This window comes from Galeopterus variegatus, unplaced genomic scaffold (assembly GCF_000696425.1).
Source record: "Galeopterus variegatus unplaced genomic scaffold, G_variegatus-3.0.2 Scaffold444, whole genome shotgun sequence".
In the NCBI taxonomy this organism is placed as follows: Eukaryota; Metazoa; Chordata; class Mammalia; order Dermoptera; family Cynocephalidae; genus Galeopterus; species Galeopterus variegatus.
This window is the reverse complement of record NW_007726555.1, coordinates 572622-585685: the sequence shown is the minus strand read 5'-3', so window position 1 is coordinate 585685 and position 13064 is coordinate 572622.

Below are 13064 nucleotides of genomic sequence, written 5' to 3'. Positions count from 1 at the left end.
TTTTTTTTTTTTTTAATTTGAGAACACATTTTTTTATTGTGATAAAATATACATAATGTAAAATTTATTATCTTAACCATTTTTAAGTGTACAGGTCAGTGGTATTAAGTACATTCACATTGCTACGCGACCGTCACCATTTATCTATCTCCAGAACTCTTTTCATCTTGCAAAAATGAACCTTCCTAGTTTCTGACCAATTATTGTGTGAGAGGATTTCTAATATTTTTCTCAGGTACCCAAGCCTCCTGTTTACTTCTATAACAATATCATCCCTTTATTAAGAAATGATGTTGACACTGTAAGATTTTACTTCTTTAAAAAGATGAAAAGTGAAATTCAATCAAGATAGATGAAGTTCCTGTATTTATGGATATGAACATGATAAGTCATCGAGGAAATCCAACAAAAATAAAATAAAGCTACATTCCTAGTTTTACTTAAAAATCAAACTTGACCTGGAATAAGCAAAATAAAAAGGAGAGTATAGAATACTCCACTTGTAGGAGAACTTGTAATGTTATACTTAGCAGTAGATTCTGATTGGAGCATTATCCACAGATAATCCATAAACTGTGGAAACAGTTCAAAAGGAAAGACAAATACCATTAACAGTTTTTGAAAAGAAGACTTACATGAAAAAATTAGATTTCCTTCACCCGGAGATAATGACATCATAAAAAATTAATTGTAACAAATCAAGTAGCCTATTGAGTTCATTTTATTTTTTGCAATTGTGAAAATCACTTAGCATTTTTGACTGCTTCTTTTAAAATATTGTTGCATTAATATTTAATTATAAATGTTACTAAGCATAAAATATTTCATAAGTTTATAAATGTTTCATAAAATATTTCAAGCATAACCACAAAAAAAAAAAAAAAAAAAAAAAAAATGACCCAACCCCACAGGCTCCAATGTAGTCACCACCCTCATATTACCAGGTGTAAACATTTTGTCTTATTTGCAACAGAAGTATAAAAGCATGCATAGGAAAAATACGTTCCCTTTTTTTGGTAGGGGTAACTGTTGGAGTGAGAGAGAGCCAAAACCACAGGGGTAGGGCTCTCCTCACCTGGGAGTTTACACCCTGGGTATTGTAGTCACCCTCTGCCCCAGATCTTGAGAAGAGGGAATCAATTGTTAGTATATACAAAACTTGGGAAGGCCTTCAGGGATCCAGGTCCAAACAACACTCAGAGAAGGGCTAGTAGATAATCCATTTCATTGTTTCAGTTGAGGGCAAGGATTTAAAAATCACGTGTTCTCTGTGAGATCCACAGGAATGAGGATGGCTGCAGGGCAATGAGAACTGCCCACCTAGAAGACTGCGCATCCTTGGAACAGACCAATTCCAATCCAGCTCATTCCAATGGTACTTCCTGTTGGGTCACTTTTCAATCTTCTTTCTACTTAGCCTAATTAATTCTAATCATCTTTTACTCAACCAAACGTAGAGATGATATAGATCATTGCATGCTAATCTTAAATCATTACCAGAACTATTCTGTTTGGTCAGCCTAAGTTGTATGAATTGCTAAGTATTTTGATGCTCATCCTAGAAAAAAGTGTTCAGTCCAATTTGGACAGGGCTTAGGAATTTAGTGAGTTTAAGCACTCACTTTATTTAGCAATATGTTGACCTTTAACCTAGGAATAGTCTTCAGGTATTTCATATATACTGATATATTAATCAGGTAAAGATGAAGCTCCTATACAGACATCCCCCCCACCCCCCAATACAGAGACTCAAATAGGAAAGAAACTTAATTCTATCTCCCATAAAGTTGAGAAGAATAAATACAGTACAGGGTGGGTAGGTGGAGCTGCTGCAGGAGGTCCTTAGGAATCCACGTTCCTTGTTGCCCCATCATTCCACAGAGTGTCATCCTTACCTGTATGATGGGGGCTGCATCACCAGCAACGCAGCCACAATTTTCTATTAAAAAACAAAAACCTTGACTAGATAAATTACACACATCACTTTTGCTTACATGGTGTTAGCCAGAGCAAAGTTCAAGAAAGTTTGAATGGCCGTGTGTCCTGATAAAACTGGAGTTCTCCTCCAGAGGAAGAAGAGAATAAGTATAGCGTAACAGTTAATGATCTTTGCCATAAGTGCTGAGCAGATGGGCTTGAACCATGGCACAAAGATCTAAGGATACAGCTAAGGAGAGGAGTAAGAAATGATAGGTGGAAGGTGAGGTGTGTTCAGGGGCTGGAATGCAGGCATGAGATCTGGATTTACACTCTCAAGATCAAGTTGGCCATCTTCTGCAATAAACAGAGATAGTGGAATCAAGTAGCAAATATTCTAGTGAAGATGAGTTAATCTTTCACTGAGCCACACAGTAAGTTTACAGAACAGGCTTGATTCAATTAATGATTTTTAAAGTGAGAAGAAACAAACCTGATACAAACCAATCTCAAAAAACAATCTTAAAATATAACAAGAATTTCAGCTATGCAAGATTAATTGGCAGGGTTTGAAATGCAATTAATACTTTTCCACAGAAAGCCAAAAAAGCGCAGATCTTAATCTGTGTCTGTCATAGGAAGAGAGCTAGTATGCGGGCCTCTGTGTATGTTAGCCCAGGGGAGAATGAACAGGAGGTCACAGTCTCCTTTAGCATGCCTCACAGCACCACAGCACAAGGTTAGTGGCAGGCTGATGTTCAGCTGGTCAATGCCAGGGCAACCGGACTCCTTGCTTACAGCCAGTGTTCATTTTGATTGGCTGATACACATGCCTGACTGGTCAGAGCCGCCATACAGACCATTAAACATTATCAACGTTACCCCTGCTTTGGGGGGGTGGGGCTATTCAGAATGTTCTTGAGAGATCTTCAGACCACAAGAAGGCAAGGAAGGATTCCCAGGAAAAAGCCAGTAGTTTATTCTCCTCCAATCTGGAAAAACTCTACATATGGGATAGATAAAAAGGAGAAAGAAAGACAACACCTAGTTTTGTCAACCCCTCCTAGAGATAAGTGTAGGGGGTCTGCAGAATGCATACATCCTGCTATTTTTGGTTCATGTGCTATCCAGGATTTACTGGCTTTACTGGAATTTTGATGAAGAATTCCAGATTTCCAATACATTCCAAATGCAATATATCTACTTTACTTACAGATTGCTAAATGTTGAGATAAATTACGAAGGAAGTTATGAGCTTCCTACTCTGGAGGAATTTAGAAATAGGATTTCCTTTCATCTGGAATGGCAAAGACAGGGGTCTATAAGCAGGATGATGGAGTAAGTTATCTATCTATCAGTTTGAATTAGCCTCTTAAATAATACTTTGTACAGAGGAAATAAGATCAGGAAAAAAGAAAGGCCCGATATAGCCTGATAAATCAGTGAGTAGAAAAGTACATTGGACCTTTCACATCCAGCCTATCAATTTTTTTTTTTTCCCCTGAAAAGTTGCCTCTGTATCATATACTAGGCATCACATAAAGGAGGAAATCCAGCAGTGTTTGTCTTTTAGAGTGGCAGTGAAGTAGAAAGGTTAAAAGTATAGACACTGGAGCCAGACCTAGCCTGGGTTTGGATCCAGCTCTGCCACAGCTGTGTGACTATAGGTAAATTACTTAAACTCTGTGCCTCAATCTTATCATCTGTAAAATGAGATAATATAACTTACCTCATAGGGTTGTTATGGAGATTAACTACCTATGTAAGGCTGGCTTACAGTAAGCAATAAATATTAGGTGTGATATTTTTATATATAGCCTTAATCTTAAACCATTTATTCCTACCCATTCCTCTACCCATATTCTTTCCTGCTCTCTATGTACTTGGCATCTGATTTTATGGAGATTAACTACCTATGTAAGGCTGGCTTACAGTAAGCAATAAATATTAGGTGTGATTTTTTATATATAGCCTTAATCTTAAACCATTTACTCCTACCCATTCCTCTACCCATATTCTTTCCTGCTCTCTATGTACTTGGCATCTGATCTTATTGATAATTTCTCCCTATTTTTTGTATTTTCCTTACTGGGCTATTTGAAATTCAGAGCTATCTGCCTGGCTTCCTTCCACTAACATTCAGGCACATCTTCTTCTTCTGTCTCAAGCCACCCATTGGAAAACATGCTACTCTCGTAGTACAATTTCATCCCCCCTTGTTGTAACCCGGTGTTCTGTGGTGTATTAATCCATTTCTGTTGCTTATAACAAAATACCTGGAACTGGGTGACCTATAAGAAAATGAAATTTATTGCTTACAGTTTTAGAGGCTAGGAAGTCTGAAGTCCAGGGAACACACCTGGTGAAGGTCTTAGTGGTGGCAACAGTGACCTGGGGGTCTCATGTGGCAGAAAATGGAGGAGCAGAGAGAGACTAACCTCTCATGTGCTCTTTTTTTAAAACCTTCAGAACCACACCCCTGTGACAGATCTCTTCTTAGGTCCCCAGGCTTTTCCATGCATCCTTTGAAATTGGGGTGGAGGCTCCCAAGCCTCCACAGCTCTGATAGACCTAACACCACATGGATGCTGCCAAGTCTTCCAGCTTCTATCTTCCAAAGCTGCAGGTCCAGCTACACCTGGGGCCAATTTAGCCATGGCCAGAGCAGCCGAAGGAGCTGGGGGGCTGGTGTGACAAGCAGCTTCCAGGGTGGCCCTGGGTAGCAAGCTGGTGGAAGGCGCCTTGGGCCTGTTCCCTGGGACCCTTCTGTCTCCGTAGCTCTATGGGTCTGTAATGGAAGACTCAGCCTCCAAGATCTTTGAAATGCCTTCAGGGTCTTTCTCACATTGTCTTGGCTATTAGCACGTGGCTGCCTCATAGCCATGCCAATGTCTTTAGCAATCAGTTTCCTTGCTTCACTATTGGATTTTTCTTCTGAAAATGCTCTCTGCTTCTCTACGACATGGCCAGGCTGCATATTTTCTAAATCTTTGCTCTCTGCTTCTCTTTTAAATTCTGGCTTTATGTTGTGCCTTTGCTGCCATAACTCAGCGTAGGCTGTAACAAGTAGTCACGCAGCTTCCTTAATGTTTAGCTGCTTAGAAATTTCTTCACCAAATACTCTGGTTCACAACTCTGAAATTCCGATTTCCTCAAAGTCCTAGGATATGGACACAATGCAGCCAAGTTCCTTGTCAGTTCAGAGCAAGCTTGATCTTTGCCCCAGTTTCCAATAAGCATGGCATGAACTTAACCTCAACCTTTAGGTAATATTTATAGGGTTCTTTTGCTATTTGAAGAATTAAATTCTCTTAGATGGTGTGGAACAGACAGTGCTATGAGTTCACCAGGTTGATTTCGTTTTCCTCCTTTTGGGCACATGAGATGGCTGCATGTCTCAGCTTCCCTTGCATTTAGGTTGGGTCTATATGACTGTGTCTGGGTCCTGGTGTACTGGGAAGTGATGTATTCCATTTCCAGGACTGGTCAAAAAATCCCCTGAGTGATTGTCCAAGCTTTCTTTCACTTTGTCATAAATGTATGGGAGGCCTCAAGCTTAGGACGGTAACATGACCATAAGGAAGGAGATTGGATTCCTGAGTCACCTGTTGGAGCTACCAAGGAGGGTTGACTGACTTACATTGGAATGTGATGAGTGAGAAATAAATCTTTGCTATGTGTACCCTATGAGTTTTGGAGGTTTTAATGTTACTGCATTGCCCTGATTAATTTAGATGGTACAAAATAGGAACATTTGGGCAGAATATGTCTATAGCAAATAGTATTACGGTGAAGTTTGAACCTATTTGTACTAGGAAACAGTTTTACTGAATTCATTTTGGAGTTTTAAGTAGCTAAGCAGCATATTGTAGAGAAAGGATATGGATTATAGCATCCCACAGAACCAGATTCAAATTCTGTCCCAAATATTTATAAGTTTTGACATTAATATATTCTGTCTCTGGAATCCAAATAATGCTCTCTTTATAACAGTGTTATTGGGTAAGTCAACTAAAACCTATGAGGCAATACTCTTCTGTCCCTTCATCCTTTCTAATAACCCAGTATTTCTAATTCAGTACTTGATATCCTTGATTCTATATTCTAAACTGCTTTTCAGAAACTTGACTATATGGGAATGCTGAACTAAAGTTTTGACAACAAATGGTAGCATTTTGGTCCAGAGAAAGTATCAATATCCTAAATTTGTGCCCAAATCAAAGAAAATAATTATAAAATTTTTATGTGTTGAAAATAGTACTTAGAGAACAATTTTCTCTTTTTTAGTGCATTATTCAGAAAGTTCCCAACTTAGGAAGCACCATAGCACAATTTTGAAAATATTGTATTTAATTAAAATGGGATTTTCTGAAATGATTACTATAGCATGTATCTTTCAAAACCTCACATAAAATTTTGACCCATGCAATATTTATGAGTTAATTTTCCTTTTCTCCATCTCATCTTAGCAAACAGAAGAATAGTCTCCATTTCAAATTACTGAGGGTGGTTTTCTGGCAGAATGTGCACCAGCAAATTAGAGATCCCTAGTGACCACTCATTTTTCAACATTTATGTTTACACATACACAAAGCACGATATTAATTTAACACAGACTCCAAAGGCGCACCTGCATGAGCTGCCACTGTCACTTGCTGTTTAATATTTAAACAAATTGTTTAGAATTTATGGCATATACTTGGTGGCTTTTCCAATAAAAAAACCCTAGCACATTATTCATTAAATTATCAGACATATATGGTTAGCTGCCAAAATTTCATATTAGGTAGATGAAAACGATTTAACAATGCAACAGGTATTATACTGTAAATTTACAGACCTTGATCGTACATTGTGCAATAATATCTTTGAAAGATCTATATTGGGACCAACTAAGCTCTCTGTGGCATAGCTTCCCTTTTATAAAATTAGTAAGTTTTTCTTTTCAATTATCAAATAGATGTCCCTGAAAATCGATAGGACAGGGATGTGCTGTCTTGGTCCTCTTTGCCTTTCTGATCTTTGCTCACCGTTTCTTCTTCTTTTTTCTCTTTCTTCTCATCATCCCAACCTGTCGTATCCCTCAAGGCTCTATTGTATGACCTCTACTTTTCCCCCACTCCCCAGCAATGTTCTCCCTCCCCGATGTGGAGTTGCATTTTACATAGATTTTGGTTCTAAAATGATTGAGCAAGGGGAAAGATTACAAAAAGTCAGAAAACACAAAAAAAACCCTCCATTCACCCTTAAAATATTATATACATGGCCATTTTTATGCACCACATTTGAGGCTGCTATACCATCCAACTCAGCCAGTTTTTCCTCTGTGGGTCCAATCTTAGTCATGAACTTTGCTTGCTTCCTCTTTGATTTAATGAAATAAATGCCTCAAAGGTTGAGCACATACAAAGATGGGGGATACTTTGTATGTCTGGGAGTATTGAGCATGGAGAGAAGTGATTTGCTCTGTATTATGATTTTTCAACCTTGGCTGTATTGACATTTTGGATCAGATAGTTAGTACTTTGTCGTGGGGGGCTGTCCTGCACATTGTGGGATATTTAGCAGCATCCCTGCCTTTAACTCACTAGATGCCTGTAGTAATACCCCCAAAGTTATGACAACCAAAAATGTCTCCAGACTTTGCCAAATCACCCATTGTGGGGGGAGGTAGGCAAAATCACCCTAAAGTGAGGAACACTACTCTTTTCGCAGAGTGTAAAGAGTTTGAAAGTCGTGTGTAGGGGGGTGGGAAGGTGGTTCTGAATGGAAGAAGTGGAAAGGAAATATGGAGTGGGGTTTAGAGCAGGCCTGGGCACTGTGTAAGTTAAAGTGGCCTCTGAAAAATCCTTGGTTGTGGGATGGAGGATTTTAAAAAATGGATATGTCTAAAATCCCATTCGAAACTGTTTTCTGTTATGCAAACCCCCTTTCATTTCCCAAACTTCCAGTAACGTCTACTGTAAACACTAGCATCACACGTGAGCAGTTAATCTGTGGCCATCAAGGAAGGAATGAATTCCTCATCCGGGCTGACACAGTGTGGCTCAGGGGCCCACATGGAAAGTTTATTTAATTCAGATGAAATGGCATCTTGGAACCAACTCCACCCAACACCGATTGTGCAAAAATCTTTGGACAATGAATGGATTATGGATTTGAACACCACTTGCCTGGATCTTTGAGGGGTGAGGGCCTCTCAGTGGCATTGTTATGGCACCCTAAGGTTTTATGACTTGTGGCTTCCACAAACCGCACAGACTCACCACCAACCCCAGCAAGAGTTATGTGGGAGAAAATGAAGATGTGCTTCTGCTCTTCCAGCATCTCTCATGGGATTAGGATGGGAATCTGGGGCCTCCAGAAATGGGAGGTGATCACGTCTCATTGTGAGGATGGTCTTTATTAGGTAATATAAATCTGCCCCAGGACACTGCCAATTTTCAAATGAAGATGTGCTTCTGCTCTTCCAGCATCTCTCATGGGATTAGGATGGGAATCTGGGGCTTCCAGAAATGGGAGGTGATCACGTCTCATTGTGAGGATGGTCTTTATTAGGTAATATAAATCTGCCCCAGGACACTGCCAATTTTTCTGCTTCCTCACCCTCAAAATCTTGCAGTCTCTTTTCCTTCTCCATTTTAGTTGCTCCTCTACTATTCTGTCACAATGCCCCATACATTTTTCTATAAAAGTTTTGGTTCTCCATTTTAGTTGCTCCTCTACTATTCTGTCACAATGCCCCATACATTTTTCTATAAAGGTGAAATACGTCTATGTCACCTTCTCGAGGCTACCTCATTACCCGGCCATAGATTTGGAAGGGTTCCATTTCTCTTGACCCACTCCCCTTTGTCCCAGGTTCATCACGTTAGTTTCTGAACACATTCTGCTGATTATTACTTCCATGCTATTGTCTCAAGCTGCTCTTGGCCACAGAAAGCCTTTCATTGCCAAATTTTCAGGTCTTAATTTGATCTATTCTATTCCATTGTACTTTAAAATATCAGTTCAATGATACTATTTCTTATAGTAAGATAAACTCTGAACTCACAGAATTTTATCTTTACCTCCTTAATGGCATTTATTATTTTACGTCCATTGTAATAGTTATTTGTGTACATGGTATCTTTACTCTTAGACTCAGAACTGCTTGAAAACAGAAACTGTGTCTTAACACAATAATTGGTTTATAACAGCTGTCAAGTAGCTGATTTTAATTTTTTCTATTTTTCCCCAAAATAGTTTAAGGTGGCTTAAAAGGACATACAAAATATTGGCTAATGACTTAAATTAAAAGAAAATAAGAAAAAATAAGGAAGGTATAATAGAAACTTAAGAATGGTAGGTCATCAATACATGCATGCTGAAAAATAAATAACACTTTTCTTACTTAAGAATTGTCGGTGGGTCCAATCTTAGTCATGAACTTTGCTTGCTTCCTCACTCGCAACTCTCTCCCTGGTGGTGAGATGTCCACGCCTCACCCCACTTCTTCCCTCCCTATTTTCTCCCTTCCTGACCATGGTGGTAGTTCCAGGCACGGGCACTTGATTCAAGCCAAGCCAGATAGACTCCTCTTGGATTTTTGGAGCTGAAACAAGAGGTAAGAGCTTCTTCTCCATGGATGGTGAGCCAGAAATCTGCTGAATCATTCCAGTCCTTGGGTAGAGAAAGCAAATTTTCAGGAGAAGAAATTGAAGCCAACCTATATAAAGAAGCAGAGATCAGAAACAGAAAGAAAATTCTGATAGTATTTGGACCTTTGGTTCTTGTTTCTGAGACTCCTCCCAAAGCTACCGTCATTCCGTGCTTTGCAAAGCATATTTGTTAGAGCTTCTTTTGGTTCTTATTGGATTAAATCCAAACTCTTGAGTCTGACAATCCAGCATTGCCAGCACCCATTCACCCTATCTTGCTTTTAAATTCTCAGTTGAGAGTTGCCTTCTCTCAGATGAAGGCTCGTTCTCTCCTCTGTGGTTTTCTTAGTTATTTCTTTACCTTGAATGACCTCTTGCTTCCTCTGTCTGTAATACTAATTCTAGCCTTTCTTCAGGGTCTAGTTTACAATCTATCTCCTTCTTTAAAACCCTTCTCTATTGATCTTTTCCTTCCCTGAATTACTGTAGGCTTTATAGCCCCAGCTTTCCCACATGATCTGAAACATATTTATCTGTCTGCCTGGTTTGTTCTCTTATGGATTTTCTGTGTAAGAGAATTTTTTTGGTTTCCTTATTTACTTATAACCATAACTGCCTTTAAGGAACTGTATCATCTTCTTTGTTTGTTAGCACCTTGATTTGTTTGGGCATGACAGTTTGGGGTGAGGGGTGGGGGAGAACTGAATTGGTCTACATAAAAAAAGAGAGTAGAATATGAGGCTCTTGCAAGCAACCCAGAAGAGGAGCAATGGGCAGCAGACATGGGAGACTGGGAGGAAGAAGAGTGGAGCACGGAACAGGGGACGGTTTACGTTCCCAATTCCTCAGGAAATTAAAACAAACTCATAACATGCTTGGACAGCATGTATATTTTATGGAAACTGATGAAGGGATAGAGTTTTGGATGTAGATTGTCAAGGGGAAAAACAGAGGCAACACACATGGATGCAGGTGCTGCAGGCAGTGACCACGAAAGATGTGAGTCCCTGGGGATTTGCTTGAGGAAGATTTTGAGACTTAACCAGGTCTGGATGTGGAAGTGCAAGCCAAGGGGCAGGAGGTCTCAGCAAACATCTGGGTTATAAGTGTTTATTACTTTAATATTAAATACATTAGTCTTCCTTCCCACATTGATTATAAGTTCATGAAGTAGAGATCATGTGTCTCTTCTACCTTAGAGTCTCCCAATTGTATCAGGCTAAATGCAACTGTTTCCACCCTTTGTCTCTTCCCCTTCCATTGCCTCCTCTATATCAATGTTGGGCTAATAACTCTTATAATTTTGCAATTACTAGGTCAGTTCTCAGCTCTACAGCAGGAGAAAGAGGAGAGTGGAAGAGGGGGCCTTCACTGCCTTCTGCATCTTCAGTGCCTTGTGTTAAACCCCTCTGCTGGGGGTCGGCTCCTCCAGTATCTGGTTTCATTCCATTTGTCGAACTTCATTTCCTGTTACTGAACATGATTCTCTTTTCCAGGAATGTTGATTTCCTCTCTGTCTACTCTCATAGCATGGAGAGTTTCATCTCAGTGTCTTTTTTGATGCTGTCATTCTCACCTAAAACATTCTCTATCCTCCTCTCTACCTACCAAATCCTGCTTGTTCTCAAATTCCAGCACAAGACGGAGTTCCTCCAGGAAACCTATTCTGACACTCAATCAATCTCCAATTATCTTCTTCTCAGAGTGTTAATTGAATTTATAGTTCATACTATGCCACATGATATTTATTATTACACTTTTGGTGATTTTATAATGGCTAATATTCTCATAGCAGCTTGGGGAATGAAATAGTGTTTTGAAATTTTTATACAGTGGATGCTCAGTGCTCATTAAGTCTTTGATAAGTCTCTTCCCTAAATGGATTCATGAAGGGCAGGGGCTTTGTTTTGTTTTCTACTCTTCTTCCAATGCTAGAACATTACCTGGAAAACAGTGGGTACTAAACGAATATTTATTGAATGAATGAATGAATATATCTGTCTGCCAACCTTTATGACTTCCAGCAGTGAAGGGCAGTTTTCTTCCTTATCTTTCCCACATAATATTTCAGACCTTTTGTAACTCCCTTGAATCTAATAACTATATTTCTTTTGTTCAATTTCTCAGCCTTTCAGATAATTTCAAATGCTACTACTTACCTCCTTCAGTGTGGCATAAGTCTTAAAGCACTACACTTATTTCAAATCACGTATGTGCCCAACTCATTCCATTTATACTGAAAGAGAAAACAGGGGAGCAATGTGCATGCATGGCCTGTGTCTTCACTTCCATGCTCTCTTGGGTGTATCACAACACTGAAAAAGTGGGACTTGGGCATGGATGTGGTAAGAAAAAAATATATAAAAATCTGACACAATTTCAATCAAAATCCCAGCAGAGGATTTTATTCAGTGTAAGTTAAATTCTAAAATTTAAGGAAGTTGATTCTAAATCCACTTGGAACAAAAGATTGAGAATAGCCAAGGTAATTTTAAAGAAGAACAAAGAAAAAGGTTATGGTTTTTTAAATACTAAGATTTATTGTAAAGCCATATTAATTAATTCACAGTGATGTTAGTGCAGGGATAGACAAATAGATAGAACAGAACAGAGGGCCCAACATATATTTACACATCTATAGAAGTGACATTATAAATTAGTGTGAGATACTAGGTTGGAAAAAATGGATGGTGCTGGAACAATTGGCTGACTGTATGAAAACAATTATATCTACTATATCACATATAACAATAAAATAAATTGAAGATGGATTAATAACCCAATTGTAAAAATCAAAATCTGTAATACCTTCAAGGAAAATACAGAATATTTCCAAGCCTTGTAGTAGGAAAATATTTTCTCAACAACACAGAAAATGCATAAACCATAAAGAAAAAAGATAAATAAATTTGAAGCTTATTTATAAAAAAAGAAAGCCTATTTATAAAAAAGGCAAGATATTTTTATTAAAAGGCAAGATATTTCAAACCATATATCTAACAATGATATCAGAAATATGAATTTTTTTAAGCTTGGTAAGAAAGAGATTAAGAATTCAGTGGAAAAAAATGGGCAAGCGTACGAACAGACAATTCAGAGAAAAAGAAAAATAAATGGCCATTTACATTCAACTCTACTAGTATTCCAGCAACTACAACATCTAATAAAATTGAGAATGCACACACCGTACATGCAGTTCTTCTTCTTTTTTTTTTTTTTATTTTGTCAATATACAATGTGGTTGATTATTATGGCCCATCACCGAAACCTCCCTCCCTCCTCCCTCTCCCCACTACCACCCAAGAATGTCCTTTCCGTTTGCTTGTTGTAACACCTTCAAAGAAATTGTAGTTGTTATATCTTCTTCCCCCCACCCCCGGTTTGTGTGTGTGTGTGTGTGTGTGTGTGTGTGTGTGTGTGTGTGTGTGTGTGTGTGTGAATTTATTTGTGTATTTTTAGCTCCCACCAATAAGTGAGAACATGTGGTATTTCTTTTTCTCTGCCTGA